General features: G+C 47.5%; 1 protein-coding gene across 2 annotated transcripts in view; it reads left to right on the top strand.

The window, feature by feature from the left end:
* The window catches only part of gabbr1b (gamma-aminobutyric acid (GABA) B receptor, 1b), a 282,459-nt gene that overhangs the window by 104,685 nt on the left and 160,401 nt on the right, over positions 1 to 17,373 (top strand). Inside the window, exon 1 of one of the 2 annotated variants that reach the window (XM_063048135.1) lies at positions 9,961 to 9,996. The exons of the other annotated variant lie outside the window; for it this stretch is intronic. The gene's annotated coding sequence lies outside the window, so the exon portion shown is untranslated. Of the gene's footprint in view, positions 1 to 9,960; positions 9,997 to 17,373 lie in introns of those variants that run through there. 2 annotated transcript variants of the gene reach the window in all.

Here is a 17,373-nt window from a genome sequence, read left to right as displayed (position 1 = left end):
CATTATGGCAGCTGTCATTCACCCTGACATAGAGAGCTCAGCAGAAAATGCCCCACCAGGAGGCTTTGATTTCAAAGGTTCGGAATCGGTTTATTATTGTCAACTGCACAAGGATTTAGTGAAAAGCTTGTGTTAAGTACTGTTCATACAGATCAGATTATTACACAGTGCAATGAGGTAGAAGAAGGTAAAATATTAACAGTGCAGGTAAACAGTAAGGTGCAAGATCATGACGAGGTAGATTGTGAGGTCAAGGATCTAATGGATGGTACTAGGGAATTATTAAATAGTCTGGTAACAGCGGGATAGAAGCTGTCTTTCAGCCTTCATGCTTTCTGTCTTTTGTACCTTCTGCCCGATGGGAAAGGGGAGAAGAGAGAATGTCCGGGGTGGGTGGGTCTTTGATTACGCTGCCTGCTTTACTGAGGCAGTGAGACGTGTAGACAGGGTCCGTGGAGGGGAGGCTGGTTTCCCCGTCCACAACTCTCTGCAGCTTTCTAGCCGTCACGGTCGGAGAAGTTGCCCTATCAAGCATGCGAACGGAATGCTTTCTATGGTGCATTGATAAAAGGGGGTGAGGATTGACTGGGACACGCTGAGTTTATTCAGCGTCCTAAAGAAGCAGCGCCCTCACGGAGCTCTCTTGGCCGTAGCCACTACCTGGTTGGACCAGGACAGGCTTTTGGTTGGTTTTAGGGAAGAGGGAGAGTTAGGGTGTAGGGGAGGGGTCATTGGTATTGAGAGCGGGGTTCAAAGGTTAAGGAGCTCAGGAGGCTGCATCACATCAGTCCCTTCCTCGGGTGCCCAGCTGGGCCCAGGGTTGATCCTCTGAGATGTTGACGCTCTTTCCACTGATGACCCTCAACTCCCTACTTCCCCTTCCTGGTCTGCAACACCTCACCTCTGCACTCCAGATCTGGGGAGCTGTGCTCACCACATCACAGCAGGGTGTCACGAGGTGCTCTGGCAGTGTCGGAACCCAAGTGCAGAGGAAAGACAGACTCCGATTTAGAGATGGCGATCAGAGTTTATTCATCAGAACTCACTCCATCAGAACATTGGTGGCTCAACCAAGCACTCATCCTTCCTGTACTGAGCTCTTCCAGACTACGTAGGATACCAGAGTGTGTTGGGCTCCAAGGATTTTTAAAGTGTCTGAATTAGTTAATTGTCGTTTAATGAAGCATAACATTGAGATATAACATTCTCAAAACTAGGATCCTGCGATTAGTGCTTACTGGGTGTCCACTTAAATAATACATGTAACGTGGAATCCTGAGCCCATCAATATAAACGTCACAAGTTTATACCGAAAACACCGGGAGACCATTACAATGAGCAAGTAGCTCAAGAAAAACACAAGAAACTCCAAGCGATTAATGCCTCTCATTAAACAACAATTAACTAATTCAGGCGCTTTAAAAATCCTCAGAGCCCAACACACTCTGGTATCCTACATAGTCTGGAAGAGCTCAGTACAGGAAGGACATGGTAGTAAGAGAGACAGAGGGAGGGAGGGATGGAGAAAGAGAGAGAGAGAGAAGAGGAGATTCACCGAGGTGCTACCTGGAATGGAGGACAGTAGTTATAAAATTTAACAAATTGGTAAGGACAGTGCAGGTAGAGAATAAGGGCAAAGGGCCGTGATGAGGTAGATGAAGGAGAGATCAGATGGGCTGGGTTTATTCTCACTGGAACACAGGGCACAGAGTGGTGATCTTTTAGGGGATTATAGGAGGAGCACAGATGGGGTGGATAGTCCTTTTCCCAAGGCAAAGGGAGTCCTGAACCTGAGGGGAGTTCTGGCCTTAAGGTGAGAGAGGAGAAATTTTAAGGAAATCTCAGGCAATTTTTCCCACTCAAAGGGTGCTGGATATCTGGGACAAGTATTGGAGGCAACAAATTCCACAGATTCACCACTCAATAGCTAAGGAAATTCCTCCCTCCCCATCTCCGTTCTAAAAGGAAGCCCCTCTATTTTGAGGCTGTGTTCTCTGGTCTTAGACTCTCCCACCATAGGAAACATCCTCTGCAAATCCACTCTATCAAAGCCTCTCACGATTGGATAGGTTTCAATAGGGTCACCCCTCATTCTTCAAATTCCAGTCAATACAGGCCGAGAGCCATCAAACGCTCTTCACATGACAAGCCGTTCAATCCTGGAGTCATTAAAACAAAGCTCTCAACAAGGATTTCTGCCCCTCCCACCCCCCAGCGGGACTCACCCAGAAGGTTAAGGTTCTTAGGAACATCAGGGTCTTGCCCACAGAAGACAGAGGTTTGGTATTGGTTGGTGTTATTCTGGCTGCAGGTCCTTGACTGGAGGTGTTCTGCAGGGATCAGTGTTGGGACCTCTGCTGTTTCTGATTATATAGTACTGTGTGAAACACTCTAGTTGTGGCGGCTGCGTAAGTCTAGGGAAGAAAATCTCCGGCCCCACCAAATGTGTGAGATTGAGGTGCGAGCCCTCCCCAAAACCCCCTGTTTGTGTGGATGCTGCGTGATTCGTTACCCTGCTACAAATCAGTACCACGAAATAACGGACAGTACACCATATACAATTAAACAATTTAGCTTTATAATTCTTAATTTGACTAAAGGGTTAGTAAAGAAAATGCAAAAAAAGAAGAAGGCCCATTTTAATGAAACAGTCTAACGTGCACAAGTTGGAGCTCACGGTTTCCCCTTCGCCGATCCTCCTTCGATCTCCCCGGGTTTCGTTAAATCATGTCCCCACTCCAGGTCGAATCCTACGACCTCTTCTCTCCGGTGTCTTCTCTCTTCATCTCCCCCCACAAAAGCCCCAAGCCCAGCCTTAGTGTCCCTCACCAGAGAAACCTCCCCTTAATCCGCCCACCCAATTCTCTTATCTCTTATCTTCAACAGTAACCCAAACAAGCAGCTTGCATAGAATAGGACAGCATTACAAAGAAAAAATATGAACCAGGGCATTACAGTCTCCCCCCACCAAAATAGTCATGTCCCCATGTCTTTGAAATAATTTGTCATCCCGTCATTAATAACAATGTTTTCAAAGGAATTTCGTGATGTCAGAACCTCCAATCCATTTGTAAATGGTAGTGACATATCTCACTAGGGGGATAGCCGTAACACTCCTTTCCCCCGGTGCTACATAGGCCAGCCTATCCGGTGGCCTCCTGACTCTTTGAGACCTCCGTACCCCGTCATCTACTCCTTCAGGTTCAGACACTCCTTGGGATACTTCTGGTCTACCTGGTGAGGCCTCCCCTGGTCTATCACTCATGCCCTCCTGCAACTCGGACCCCTTGGCTGAGCCCCACTTCATTCCTTTCAGGGTCCTGCTGAAACCCAGTCTGTCCACAGATACCCTCCACCCCCCCCCACCCCGACTCAGAGTGAGAAGGGTTGGGAATCTCTTCCTCAATCAGTGGGAAGTTAGCAAAAGGCAGCATATACCACACCCCCATTTCCTCATCCTCCGAGTCCGTATCCCATTCAAGGGTGGGGGTTGGTCTAATCTCTCCTGCTGTTGGTCCTCCAGTCCCTCCATGTCACCACAGAGTCCTCTTTCTAGATGTAAGCTCCAGGTCGGGCTCTGGGTCACCCGCAACTCTTGTCCCAGAGGCAGAAGGTGGTTCTGATGGAGAATCTGGACAGGCCCATTCCCACCCTCTGGTTTCACCTGGAAAACTGGTAGGTTTGGCATCTGGCTCTCCACCACGTAGGGCACAGCAGCCCAGTGGTCAGCCAACTTATGCTTCCTAGGTAGTTCCAAATTCCTTATGAGGACTCGGTCTCCCAGCAGGAGTTGGGAGAACCTCACCTTTTGATCATACCTCCTTTTATTCCCTTGATTCTGCTTGGTGACCACAACTTCAGCTAATTCATAAGCCTTTTCAGCTCCCTTCTCATATCAGACACATACTTCTGATAAGTCTTTGGTGGTAGGTCTTCCTCGCCAGTCCCAAAACAAGGATTGATGGGCAATCTTGCCTTGTGCCCAAACATCAGATAATATGGTGAGTACTGCGTAGTTTTGTTTCGGGTACAGTTGTAGCAGTGGACCAGATGTCCAATATGTCGGCTCCACTTGTTCTTCTTGCTGATTTCCAAGGTTCCTAGCATGTCTAGCAAGGTCCGATTAAACCTCTCTGGCTGGGGATCACCCTGCGGGTGATAGGGCGTGGTCCTTGACTTCTCAACTCCAAGCATGTTCAGTAACTCATGTATGAGCCTACGCTTGAAATCCCGTCCCTGATCACATGTATCCAGCTGACGAGGCCATAATAAATGAAATACTTTGGCCACTGTGGACGCCCTCTGATCCTTGGTAGGGAAAGCTGGCACATATCTGGTGTAGTGATCTGTGGTGACTAAGACATTCGCCATGTTGTTGGCATTTGGCTCTATTGACAGGAAATCCATACACACCAGGTCAAGAGGCCCCACAAGAATTGAAACTCCGCCCTTCTCAATGGGGTCCAGACAAACCAGCGATAGTCTGGACTAAAACAAAGCCTTTGCCCGCCATTTTATCAAACCTCCGCTCCACAATTGTAACTGTTCCTACAGCTCTAACAGTAGTTAACATCTCAATTAACAATTCATCAGGGATACGAATGTCTATCCCACTCAACACACACGCATTCGTTACCAGTAACCCCGTGGATTCACACCACCACTCAACCCCGGCAGCATCCATAACCACGTACTGTAATCACTTTACCGGACAATAGTTTAGCACAGACTTAAACACACAACCCACAATGGGTTCAATGCTCAGGGCAATCACACAGCGTCCAACGACATCGACCCCGGACGAGACCCCCACAATGAAACACTTTGGTTCCATCGGCTGTGTAAGTCTAGGGAAGAAAATCTTCAGCTCCGCCAAATATGTGAGATTGTGGTGTGAGCCCTCCACGAAACCCCTGTTTGTGTGGATGCTGCATGATTCGTTACCCTGTTACAAATCAGTACCACGAGATAACGGACAGTACACTGCGTACAAGTAAACTATTTAGCTTTTTAATTCTTAATTTGACTAAAGGGTCAGTAAAGAAAACACACACAAAAAAGAAAAAGGGTCCATTTTAATGAAACAGTCTAACATGCACAAGTTAGAGCTCACGATTTCCCCTTCACTGATCCTCCTTCGATCCCCCCCCCGATCGAGTCATGGCCCCGCTCTGGGTCGAGTCCTACAACCTCTTCTTTCCGGCATCTTCTCCCTTCTCTCTCAGCAAAAGCCCCAAGCCCTACCTTAGTGCCCCTCACCAATGAAGCCTCCCCTTAATCTGGCCATCCTAATTGGAAGGCACACAATTCCCCTATCTCTTATCTTCAACAGTAACCCAAACAAGCAGCTTGCTCAGAACAGAACAGCATAACAGAGAAAAAATATGAACCAGGGCATTACACGTGCACAAGTCTTGGGCACGGATATATATAGCGAGGGCACCTAAGACTTACGCACGGTACGGAGCCGTGAGTGAGTTTGTAAATCTGGCGGGAGCAAAGGTGTTGGGAATGGTGAGGGTGGAGTGCCACAGCAGGGACATGGTTCAGGTGGTAGACAGGGGGTGCCCGGGTGCAGACACACCCAGCCCTGAGACAACAGGTAAGGTCATTTGATTCCAAATGATTGGTTTATTGATCATTACAGAATGTCTCTCTGCTGCTCCCAGCTCTCTTCCCTCTCCCTTCCCCTTTTCCCAACCATGATTCCCCTCTCCCTGCCCCCTTCCCACTCGCAATCCACAATAGACTCCCATATCAAATCAGGTTTATCATCACCCACATATGTCATGATTTTTGGGTTTTTTTTGTGGCGGCAGTTCGGTACAATACATAAAATTACTACAGTACGGTGCAAACATCTTAGGCACCCTAGCTATATATACAGTGTGTGTCTAAGAGCTTTTCACAGTACAGTATATAAATACCCTGAATGAAAATGTGTATAGGTGGGTTGGTAAGTTTGCAGAGGACACAGTGTTAGGTGGAATTGTGGACATTGTAGAAGACTGCTGGAGGATCCAGCAGGACATAGACCTGCTGCAGATATGGGTGGAGAAATGGCAGATGAAGTTTAACCTGGACAAGGGTGAGGTGTTGTACTTCGGGAGATCATAAAGAGAGCTTTTGGCACATCGGCCTTCATAAATCTAAGTATTGAGCACAGGAATTGGGATGTTATGTTAAAGATGTTGGTGAGGCCTAATTTGGAGTGTTGTGTGCAGTACAGGAAAGATGTAAACAAGACTGAAAGAGTGCAGAGAGAATTCAGAAGGATGCTGCAAGACGTGAGGTATAGGGAAAGGTTGAATAGGTGAGGACTTCTTTCCTGGAATGTAGGGGAACAAGGGGAGATGTGATAGAGCTGTACAAAATTTCAGGGGTACAAGTAGGTAAGTGCAAGCAGGCTCCTTCCAATGAGCTTGGATGAGATGAAGACTAGAGATCATAGGTTAAGGGTGAAAGGGGACCCTGAGGAGGATCTTCTTCACTCAGTGGGTAGTGAGAGTGAGGAACGAGCTGCCAGTGGAAGTGGGTTTGATTTCTTCAAGTAAGAGAAGTTTGCATAGGTACATGGATGGAGGGCTACGGTTCCGGTTCAGGTCAATGGAACTAGGCACAGGGTGGATGGGCCGAAGGGCCTGTAGATGCTGTAGTGTTCTATGTAAAGGGATAGGACACAGTTAGTGACAGGGCCCTTAACAGTTTCATGTACAAAGGGACATCCGGGTGCAAGCTGCACAAATTGGTAGGGTGGTTAAGAAGGCATATGGCTTACTTACTTTTATTCCGTCGAGGCTTTGAGTTCTAGTTGGATCCATCAGGAGGTACTGCATACAGTTCTGGTCTCTCCATTGTAGGAAGGATGTGGAGGCTTTGGAGAGGGTGCAGAAGAGGTTCACCAGGATGCTGCTTGGATTAGTTGGAGGAACTTGGATTGGTTCCTCTGGAGTTGTGAAGGCTGAGGGGAGATCTGAAATGATTTTATGAAGTGATGAAACTCATAGATGGTGTAGCTAGCTGGTACCAGTTCCTCAGAGTTAATTTGACTAATACCAGAGTCCATTTACAATGGTGCTAGAAAATTGTGAACCCTGTAGAATTTTCTCTATTTCTGCATAAATATGACCTAAAATGTGATTAGATCTTCACATAAGTCCTAAAGCCAGATAAAGAGAACACAATTAAATAAATAACACAAAAAACATTATACTTGTTCATTTAATTATTGAGAAAAATGATCCAATATTACATGTATTTGTTGAAAACATCATGTGAGCCTCTGGGATTATCAGTTCATTTAAAGGGGAAATTAGAGTCAGGTGTTTCAATCAATGGGATGACAATCAGGTGTGAGAGTGGGAGGCCCTGCCCTATTTAAAGAACATAAACCCAGGTCTTCACTATCAAAGTCTGATCTTCACCACACAGGTCTTTGGAAATATGCCATGCCTCGATCAAAGGAGATTTATGAGGACCTCAGAAATAAGTTGTTGATGCTCACGGGGCTGGAAAAGGAAACAAAACCATTTCTGAAGAGTTTGGCTCCACAGTCAGGCAGATAGTGTACTGATGAAAGAAATACAACACCGTTGTTGCTCTCCACAGGAGCGGCGGACCAACAAAAATAACTCTAAGGGCAAGGTGCGTAATATTCCAGGAGGTCACAAAGAACCCCAGGGTAACATCTGAGGAGCTACAGGCCTCTCCTGCATTGGCTAATGTCAGTGTTCGTGAGTCTACCATCAGGCAAACACCGAACAACAATGGCAGGATTGCAAGGAGAAAGCCACTACTCTCCAGCAAGGACATTGCTGCCCATCTAAAGTTTGCTCAAGACCATGTGGATAAGCCAGAAGGCTATTGGAAGAATGTTCTGTGGACCGATGAGTCCAAACTAGAACTTTTTGGCGAAAAGCAAACCCTGCACTTCAACATGAGAAATTCATCCCATCGATGGTGGCAGTATCATGGGTTGGGCCTGCTTGGTCCCAGGGCAGCTTGCCATCATTGATGGGACTATGAATTTTGAATTGTACCAGCAAATTCTGCAGGAAAATGCTAGGCTATCTCTCCATGAACTGAAGCTCAAGAGAAAGTGGGTGATGCAGCAAGACAACGACCTGAAACACACCAGTCAGTCTACCAAAGAATGGTTAAAGCAGAAGAAATTTCACATTTTGGAATGGCCGAGTCAAATTTCTGACCTTAATCCTGTAGAAAAGTTGTGGAAGGACCTGAAGCAAACAGTTCATGCAAGGAAGCCTGCCGACATCCCAGAGTTGAAGCAGTGTTGTAAGGAGGAATGGCCAAAAATTCCTCCACGCCGACGTGCAGGACTGATCAACAATTACAAGAAACACCTGGTTGATAATATTGCTATACAAGGGGGTTCCACCAGTTACTGAAAGCAAAGGTTCACATACTTTTTCAACTAATACATGAAATATTGGTAAACAACAGGAATTCTGCAGATGCTGGAAATTCAAGCAACATACATCAAAGTTGCTGGTGAACGCAGCAGGCCAAGCAGCATCTATAGGAAGAGGCGCAGTCGACGTTTCAGGCCGAGACCCTTCGTCAGGACTAACTGAAGGAAGAGTGAGTAAGGGATTTGAAAGCTGGAGGGGGAGGGAGAGATGCAAAATGATAGGAGAAGACAGGAGGGGGAGGGATAGAGCCGAGAGCTGGACAGGTGATAGGCAGAAGGGGATACGAGAGGATCATGGGACAGGAGGCCTAGGGAGAAAGACGGGGGGGGTGACCCAGAGGATGGGCAAGAGGTATATTCAGAGGTGCAGAGGGAGAAAAAGGAGAGTGAGAGAAAGAATGTGTGCATAAAAATGAGTAACAGCTGGGGTACGAGGGGGAGGTGGGGCCTAGCGCAAGTTAGAGAAGTCAATGTTCATGCCATCAGGTTGGAGGCTACCCAGACGGAATATAAGGTGTTGTTCCTCCAACCTGAGTGTGGCTTCATCTTTACAGTAGATGAGGCCGTGGATAGACATGTCAGAATGGGAATGGGATGTGGAATTAAAATGTGTAGCCACTGGGAGATCCTGCTTTCTCTGGCGGACAGAGCGTAGATGTTCAGCAAAGCGGTCTCCCAGTCTGCGTCGGGTCTCACCAATATATAAAAGGCCACATCGGGAGCACCGGACGCAGTATATCACCCCAGTCGACTCACAGGTGAAGTGATGCCTCACCTGGAAGGACTGTTTGGGGCCCTGAATGGTGGGAATCACTTTTCTGAATAAATAAATGAACAAGTAACGCACACAAAATGCTGGAGGAACTCAGCAGGCCAGGCAGCATCTACAGAGAAGAGTAGAGTTGACGTTTCAGCCTGAGACCCTTCGTCAGGACTTTCTTTTCCATAGATGCTGCCTGGCCTGCTGAGTTCCCCCAGCATTCTGAGTGTGCTGCTTGAATTTCCAGCATCTGCAGATTTTTCTCTTGTTTGTAAATGAACAAGTGTAACGTTTTTTGTGCCATTTATTTAATTGTGTTCTCTTTATCTAGTTTAGGACTTACGTGAAGATCTGATCACATTTGAGGTCATATTTATGCAGAAATAGAGAAAATTCTAAAGGGTTCACGAACTCTTTAGCACCACTGTAAGGTGAGGTGGGTTAATTCAAAGGATATGAGTGGGTCTTTGTGTAAGGAAAGGGATTAAGTTATTTAGGCCGACACAACAACGTGGGGTGATCTATGTTAAATCATACTTTTACATCCCCCACCCTCACCCGCGACCCGATTCTCCCCACAGCCACCCGTACTCGGCTTAATCCGCAGTAACTGGATACGCAACCGGCGTGTCTGGGCCTCGGTTTCCGAGCAGCTGTACTGCGAGAGCTGCCCACCAGGTGGCATCCTCGGCCCGGATTTACACTGGTGTCCGCCGCGGAACCGCAACGCGGTGTTCGGAGCTCGGAGACCGACCGGAGACACAAGCGGTCCCACTCCACGCCGCCTCCATCAGCCCGCCCTCAGGTACCATCCCAGAGGCCGGGTGCGCTGCCTGCGGGGAGTTAGGGCGCTCCGGTTTCCTCCCGTATCCCAGAGACGAGCGGGTCAGAAGGTTAATTTGCCGCCGCAAATCGCTGCTGGTGTGTGTGTGGGAGAGTTGGTGGGAATGTGGGGAGAATAAAATGGCTTTAGTATGTGGGTGGTTGATGGCCATCGTGATCTCGATGGACTGAAAGGCCTCTTCCTCCCCTGTCAGGGGGAGATTCATTCCCACGTTCTGCCTTTGGGACCGAGGTCCAATTTGTCAGGACACTCCAGGTGAAGGGTGTCGTCCGCACTGCCCCAAAACCAGATGGATCATGAATCCAGAGGGCAACTCCAACTTTCCTTCCCACCGGACTATTCTTCATCCTGGTCTCAGGACCAGTGAGGAAGGAGCTGCCAGTCCGGTCTCTTTGGCCTCTTTCTGCTGAACACGGACACCAAACACTCTGGCAGCTCACCACGTGGAGCTAAATCTCGACAACCTCCTGTGCCGTCAGCAGCAGCCATACAGATAAATTATTCTCACTGCATAATCAAAGACCCCATCTACCCCAGTCAGCAACGTCCCCATCTCATTTGTTTTAAACAGCCGTGCAGACCAACCGTTGCACTGAACAGGAAATTTATACACTGCCTGAAAACTCTTTAATAGGACATTATATTAAGAAACTCCAGCTGCATGGCAACAAAGGCTACGTGCACTGGTGGCATTTCAGTTACTGTGCGGCCATGCAGGTTAGAGGGAACAGTGCTGGACATTCTCTCTTCTCTGCTCCCCCATCGGGCAGAATATACATAAACCTAAAGACATGAAGACCAGGCTCAAGGACAGCTGTACCCCGCTGTTTTTAGACTCTTGAATGGACCACTCTCAGACTAAAAGATGAACACTTGATTTTCCAATCTACCTCATCTGTGGCCCTTGCACGTTATCAGTCTACTGTACTGCGCTTTCTCTGTAGCTGAAACACTCTATTCTGCATTGTGTAATTATTTTACTGTCTGCACGTGCTTATGTATGGAATAATCTATTTGGACAAGCAAAGCAGGATCAGAATCTGTTTTTTTTTAAATCATTTTGTTGTTCTATGGCAGCAGCACAGTGCAAAGACATAGAATTATTATAAATTAAAAATAAGCAATTACAGGTAATGCAAAAAGAGGAATAATAGTATAGTTAATGGGTTCAATGTCCATTCAGAAATCTGATGACGGAGGGGAAGAAGCTGTTCCTGAATCATTGTGTGTTTTTTCACTGTATCTCAGTACATGTGACAATAATAAACCAATTTCAATATCTCAATTTCCATTCTTCACTGTCACGTTTTCAATGTCTCGACCCCTCACTCTCTCCTTCATCTCTCCTTGTCCCTCTCTCTCATTCTCTTTCTCCATCTCTCTAGTTCTTCATTTCACCCTTACTGTTTTACGCTCGTACCTCGCTCTGTTCTGTGTTCTCACTCTCTCTCCATCTCCCTCTCTTCCACACTCCATTCTTCTCTGCCTTTCCTTTTCTTCCCTTGACCAGACTTGGAACAAACCCAATTGTTCTCCTCTCCCTCACCCCATAATCAGAGTTATACAGCTCAGGAGCAGGCCCTTTGGCCCAACTGGAGGATGCTGACCAAGGTGTCCATCTAAACTTGCCCCGTTTGCCTGAGTTTGGCTCATATCCTTCTATCTTTCCTACCGTGTACCTGTCCGAATATCTTTTAAACATTATGATGGTACAGCACTTTCTACATACCCACCAACCTCTGTGAAAAATCTAACCCTACAATCTTTAGTTTCCTCTTCTCTCAAGTGTGCCCTCTAGATATTGACTCTCCTACCCCCAATCCCTCCCTCCCTCCAGTTTTCTGTCTGCCTTCCACTCTCTTGCCTGCCTCTATCTCCTCTCTTTCTCTCTCCTTATCCCTCTCTCCTTTCACTGACCCTTTTCCTCTCTTTCTGTCCCTTTCTCTCTCTCCTTCCCCTTCCTCTCTTGCCCTCTCATGCTTCCTTACTTTATCTTTCTACTATCTCTCCCTTCCTGTCCCTCTATCACCCTTTCTCCCTCTCGCTTCCTCTCCCCTTTCACTTTCCCCCTTTCTTTCTCTTGCTCTTTGCCGCTCTTTCCCCATTCTCTCTGCCCCCCTCCCTCTCTGCTGTCTCTCTCCTTTCTCTCTCTTCCCTCTGCCTCTCCTCTCTCTCACCCTCTGTCTGTCTGTCTTTCCCCCGCCCCGCCCCCAAATTCATCTCTTTGTTTCACTGCCTGGCTCTGTGCCTGTGTGATAACAGTGATGACAGTTTGGCAGGGAGAAGGTTAATCCCATTTCCCCAGTTGCTGCCCTCTACTCTTCTGCAAACCCGCGGCCCGCATCCTGAAGGCAGAGCTGAATTGCATGATGTTCTGTTCCCAGTGGAGAGGAGGTGCAGACTGAAAATGCCCTCCTCAAGATAAATCTGCTGCGCAGGATGAAGTATTGTGTCAGTGCCTCGCTGAGGCAGAGATGAATGGTTCTGTAACATGCACAATGAATTCTCCGGGTAGAAATCCCCAGGAGTGCACAGTACTTGCAGTAGGCTCTCCGTAACCTTCCACCACAGATCTGGGGCAATATTCATCAATGTACCAACTAAAAATAGATGAGCCATGTCCTGCGCCTGCGTCCCAGGTCTGCACTGGAAGCTGGAGCTCATTGCCAATAGGTTCCACTGCAGCCCAGCTATGCTGTTTGTATAGGGGGACCTGGGAGTCCCTTTGTCCCACTGACATGGTGTACAGATCTGGGGGTTCCTGTGTCCCACTGACACGGTGTACAGATCCGGGGGTTCCTATGTCCCACTGACACGGTGCATAGATCTGGGGGTTCCTATGTCCCACTGACATGGTGTATAGATCTGGGGGTTCCTGTGTCCCACTGACACGGTGTATAGATCTGGGGGTCTCTTTGTCCCACTGACACGGTGTACAGATCTGGGGGTCTCTTTGTCCCACTGACATGGTATACAGATCTGGGGGTTCCTGTGTCCACTGACACGGTGTACAGATCTGGGGGTTCCTGTGTCCCACTGACACAGTTTACAGATCTGGGGGTCCTTGTATGCACAGGCAGGCAGATCTGGGTATCTTGTGTCCCACTGACACTGTGTATTGGTAGACATACCTAGATGTTTTTGTGTACCACTGGTGGTGTGTGTACAGGCATATAGACATAAGTGTCTCTGTGTCCTTCTGACAGTATGTACAAGTTGACAGATCTGGAGGTCCCTGTGTCCCATTAATGGTGTATGTAGAGACAGACAGATCTGGGTGTCTCTGTGTCCCACTGACGGTGTATGAACAGACAGACAGATCTGGGTGTCTCTGTGTCCCACTGACGGTGTATGTAGAGACAGGCAGATCTGGGTGTCCCTGTGTCCTTCCTTACGATCTCTAGTCTTCCATTCTATGTAACATAAAAGCGAGAAGAGTTCAAAAGGCGATGGTTATTTCTTCAGCAGTTTGAACGGGGCATGACTGTGCAAGCACATGGAGGTCAACCAGTGAGAACAGTGAGAAGAGTTTAAAAAGAAGACAGATTTATACAGCGGGCATCGGAGTAGAGGGAGACAGAGTAGGAAGGCTTTGGGTCAACGGGGCTTAGGCGATAAAGGGCTGAGGCGAGATAGGTTATCTGCATAGAATACAGACAGAAACTGTGTATGAGGCCAGTGTTCTGTGCTGGGTGTCAGATGTGGGAGGTCCGGGAGACTCCTAGCCTCCCGGACAGCCACATCTGCACCAGGTGCGTCGAGCTGCAGCTCCTTAGGGACCGCGTTAGGGAACAGGAGATGCAGCTCGATGACCTTCGTCTGGTCAAGGAGAGTGAGGAGGTGATAGAGAGGAGCTATAGGGAGGTAGTCACTCCGGGGCCTGGGAAGACAGACAAGTAGGTCACAGTCAGGAGAGGGAAGGGCAGGAGTCCGATACTAGAGGGTACCCCAATGACTGTCCCCTTTAACAGTAAGTACTCCTGTTTGAGTACTGTTGGGGGGGAGAATGACCTACCTGGGGGAAGCAACAGTGGTCACACCTCTGGCTCAGAGTCTGGCCCTGTGGCTCAGAAGGGTAGGGAAAGGAAGAGGATGGCAGCAGTGATAGGGGACTCTATAGTTAGGGGGTCAGACAGGCGATTCTGTGGATGCTGAAAGAAACTCAGATGGTAGTTTGCCTCCCTGGTGCCAGGGTCCGGGATGCTTCTGATCATGTCCATTATATCTTGAAGTGGGAAGGAGAACAGCCAGAGGTTGTGGTACATATTGGTACCAATGACATAGGTAGGAAAAGGGAGGAGGTCCTGAAAACAGACAACAGGGAGTTAGGAGGGAAGTTGAGAAGCAGGACCTCAAAGGTAGTAATCTCGGGATTACTGCCTGTGCCACATGACAGTGAGTATAGGGATAGAATGAGGTGGATAAATGCATGGCTGAGGGATTGGAACAGGGGGCAAGGATTCAGATTTCTGGATCATTGGGACCTCTTTTGGGGCAGGTGTGACTGGTACATAAAGAAGGTGTTACACTTAAATCCCAGGGGGACCAGTACTAAGGCTACTGGGGAGAGTTTAAACTAGAATTGCTGGGGAGTGGGAACTGAACTGAAGTGATGGAGGAAAGGGAGGTTGGCTCACAAACAGAGAAAGCTTGGGGACAGTGCGAAAGGGAGGATAGGCAGGTGATAGAGAAGGGAGAAGCTCAGAGTGATGATTTGAGATGTGTCTATTGTAATGCAAGGAGTGATATGAACAAAGCTTAGAGCGTGGATCAGCACTTGGAGCTATGATGTTGTGGCCATTACAGAGACTCGGATGGTGCAGGGGCAGGAATAGTTACTTCGAGTGCCAGGCTTTAGATGTTTCAGAAGGACAGGGAAGGAGGCAAAAGAGCTGGGGGTGTGGGACTGTTGATCAGAGGTAGTGTCACAGCTACAGAAAAGGAGGAAGTCATGGAGGGGTTGTCAACGGAGTCTTTGTGGGTGGAAGTTAGAAACAAGAGGGGGTCACTAACTCTACTGGGTGTTTCTTATAGACCACCCAATAATAACAGGGACATCAAGGAGCAGATAGGGAGACAGATTCTGCAAAGCTGCAATAATAACTGGATTGTGGTGGGAGATCTTAATTTCCCAAATATTGATTGGCATCTCCCTAGAGTGAGGGGTTCAGATGGGATGTTCAGGAAGGTTTCTTGACACAATATGTAGATAAGCCCACAAGAGGAAAGGATGTACTTGATCTGATATTGGGAAATTAACCTGGTCAGGTGTCATGTCTCTCAGTGGGAGAGCATTTTGGAGATAGTGATCACAATTCTATCTCCTTTACCATAGCATTGGAGAGGGATAGGAACAGACAAGTTAGGGAAATGTTTATGTGGAGTAAGGGGAAATATGAGGCTATCAGGCAGGAACTTGGAAGTATAAACTGGAAACAGTTGTTCTCAGGGAAACATACGGAAAAAATGTGGCAAATATTCAGGGGATATTTGCGTGGGGTTCTGTATAGGTACGTTCCAATGAGACAGGGATAGGATGGTAGGGTACAGGAACTGCGGTGTACAAAGGCAGTTGTAAATCTAGTTAAGAAGAAAAGAAGAGCTTACAAAAAGTTCAAAAAACTAGGTAATGATAGCGATCTAGAAGATTATAAGGCTAGCAGGAAGGAGCTTAAGAATGAAATTAGGAGAGCCAGAAGGGGCCATGAGAAGGCCTTGGCGGACAAGCTTAATGAAAACCCCAAGGCATTCTACAAGTATGTGAAGAGCAAGAGGGTAAGACGTGAGAGAATAGGACCTATCAAGTGTGTCAGTAGGAAAGTGTGTATGGAACCGGAGGAGATAGCAGAGGTACTTAATGAATAATTTGCTTCAGTATTCACTACGGAAAAGAATCTTGGCAATTGTAGGGATGACTTGCGGTGGACTGAAAAGCTTGAGCATGTAGATATTAAGGAAGAGGATGTGCTAGAGCTTTTGGAAAGTAACCTGGATCAGACGGGATGTACCCCAGGCTACTGTGGGAAGCAAGGGAGGAGATTGCTGAGCCTCTGGCGATGATCTTTGCATCATCAATGAGGACGGGAGAGGTTCGGAGGATTGGTGGGTTGCGGATGTTGTTCCCTTATTCAAGAAACGGAGTAGGGATAGTCCAGGGAATCATAGACCAGTAAGTCTTATTTCAGTGGTTGGTAAGTTGATGGAGAAGATCCTGAGAGGCAGGATTTATGAACATTTGGTGAGGCATAATATGATTAGGAATAGTCAGCATGGCTTTGTCAAAGGCAGGACGTGCCTTATGAGCCTGATTGAATTTTCTGAGGTTGTGACTAAACACATTGATGAAGGTAGACCCGTAGATGTAGTGTGTATGGATTTCAGCAAGGCATTAGACGTGGTACCACATGCAAGGCTTATTGAGAAAGTAAGGTTGTATGGGATCCAAGGGAACATTGCTTTGTGGATCCATAACTGGCTTGCCCACGGAATGCAAAGAGTGGTTGTAGATGGGTCATATTCTGCATGGAGGTTGGTGATCAGTGGTGTGCCTCAGGGATCTGTTCTGGGACCCCTACTCTTTGTGATTTTTATAAATGACCTGGATGAGGAAGTGGAGGGGTGGGTTAGTAAATTTGCTAATGACACAAATGTTGGAGGTGTTGTGGATAGTGTGGAGGGCTGTCAGAGGTTACAGCGGGACATTGATAGGATGCAAAATTGGGCTGAGAAGTGGCAGATGGAGTTCAACCCAGGTAAGTGTGAGGTAGTTCATTTTGGTCGGTCAAATATGATGGCAGAATATAGTATTAATGGTAAAACTCTTGGCAGTGTGGAGGATCAGAGGGATCTTGGGGTCCGTGTCCATAGGACACTCAAAGTTGCTACACAGGTTGACTCTGTGGTTAAGAAGGCATATGGTGCATTGGCTTTCATCAATCGTGGGACTGAGTTTAAGAGCTGAGAGGTAACGTTGCAGCTATATAGGACCCTGGTCAGACCCCACTTGGAGTACTGTGCTCAATTCTGGTCGCCTCACAACAGGAAGGATATGGAAACCATAGAAAGGGTGCAGAAGAGATCTACAAGGATGTTGCCTGGATTGGGGAGCATGCCTTATGAGAATGGGTTTAGTGAACTCGGCCTTTTCTCCTTGGAGCGCCGGAGGATGAGAAGTGAGTTGATAGAGGTATACAAGATGATGAGAAGCATTGATCGTGTGGATAGTCAGAAGCTTTTTTCCCAGGGCTGGAATGGCTAACACAAGAGGGCACAGTTTTAAGGTGCTTGGAAGTAGGTACAGAGGTAAGGGGTAAATTTTTCATGCAGAGAGTGGTGAGT

The sequence above is a fragment of the Mobula hypostoma genome, chromosome 5 (genome assembly GCF_963921235.1).
Source record: "Mobula hypostoma chromosome 5, sMobHyp1.1, whole genome shotgun sequence".
NCBI lineage: Eukaryota > Metazoa > Chordata > Chondrichthyes > Myliobatiformes > Myliobatidae > Mobula > Mobula hypostoma.
Note: the sequence above shows the minus strand (reverse complement) of the source record. Positions and strands in the feature narration are given on the sequence as shown.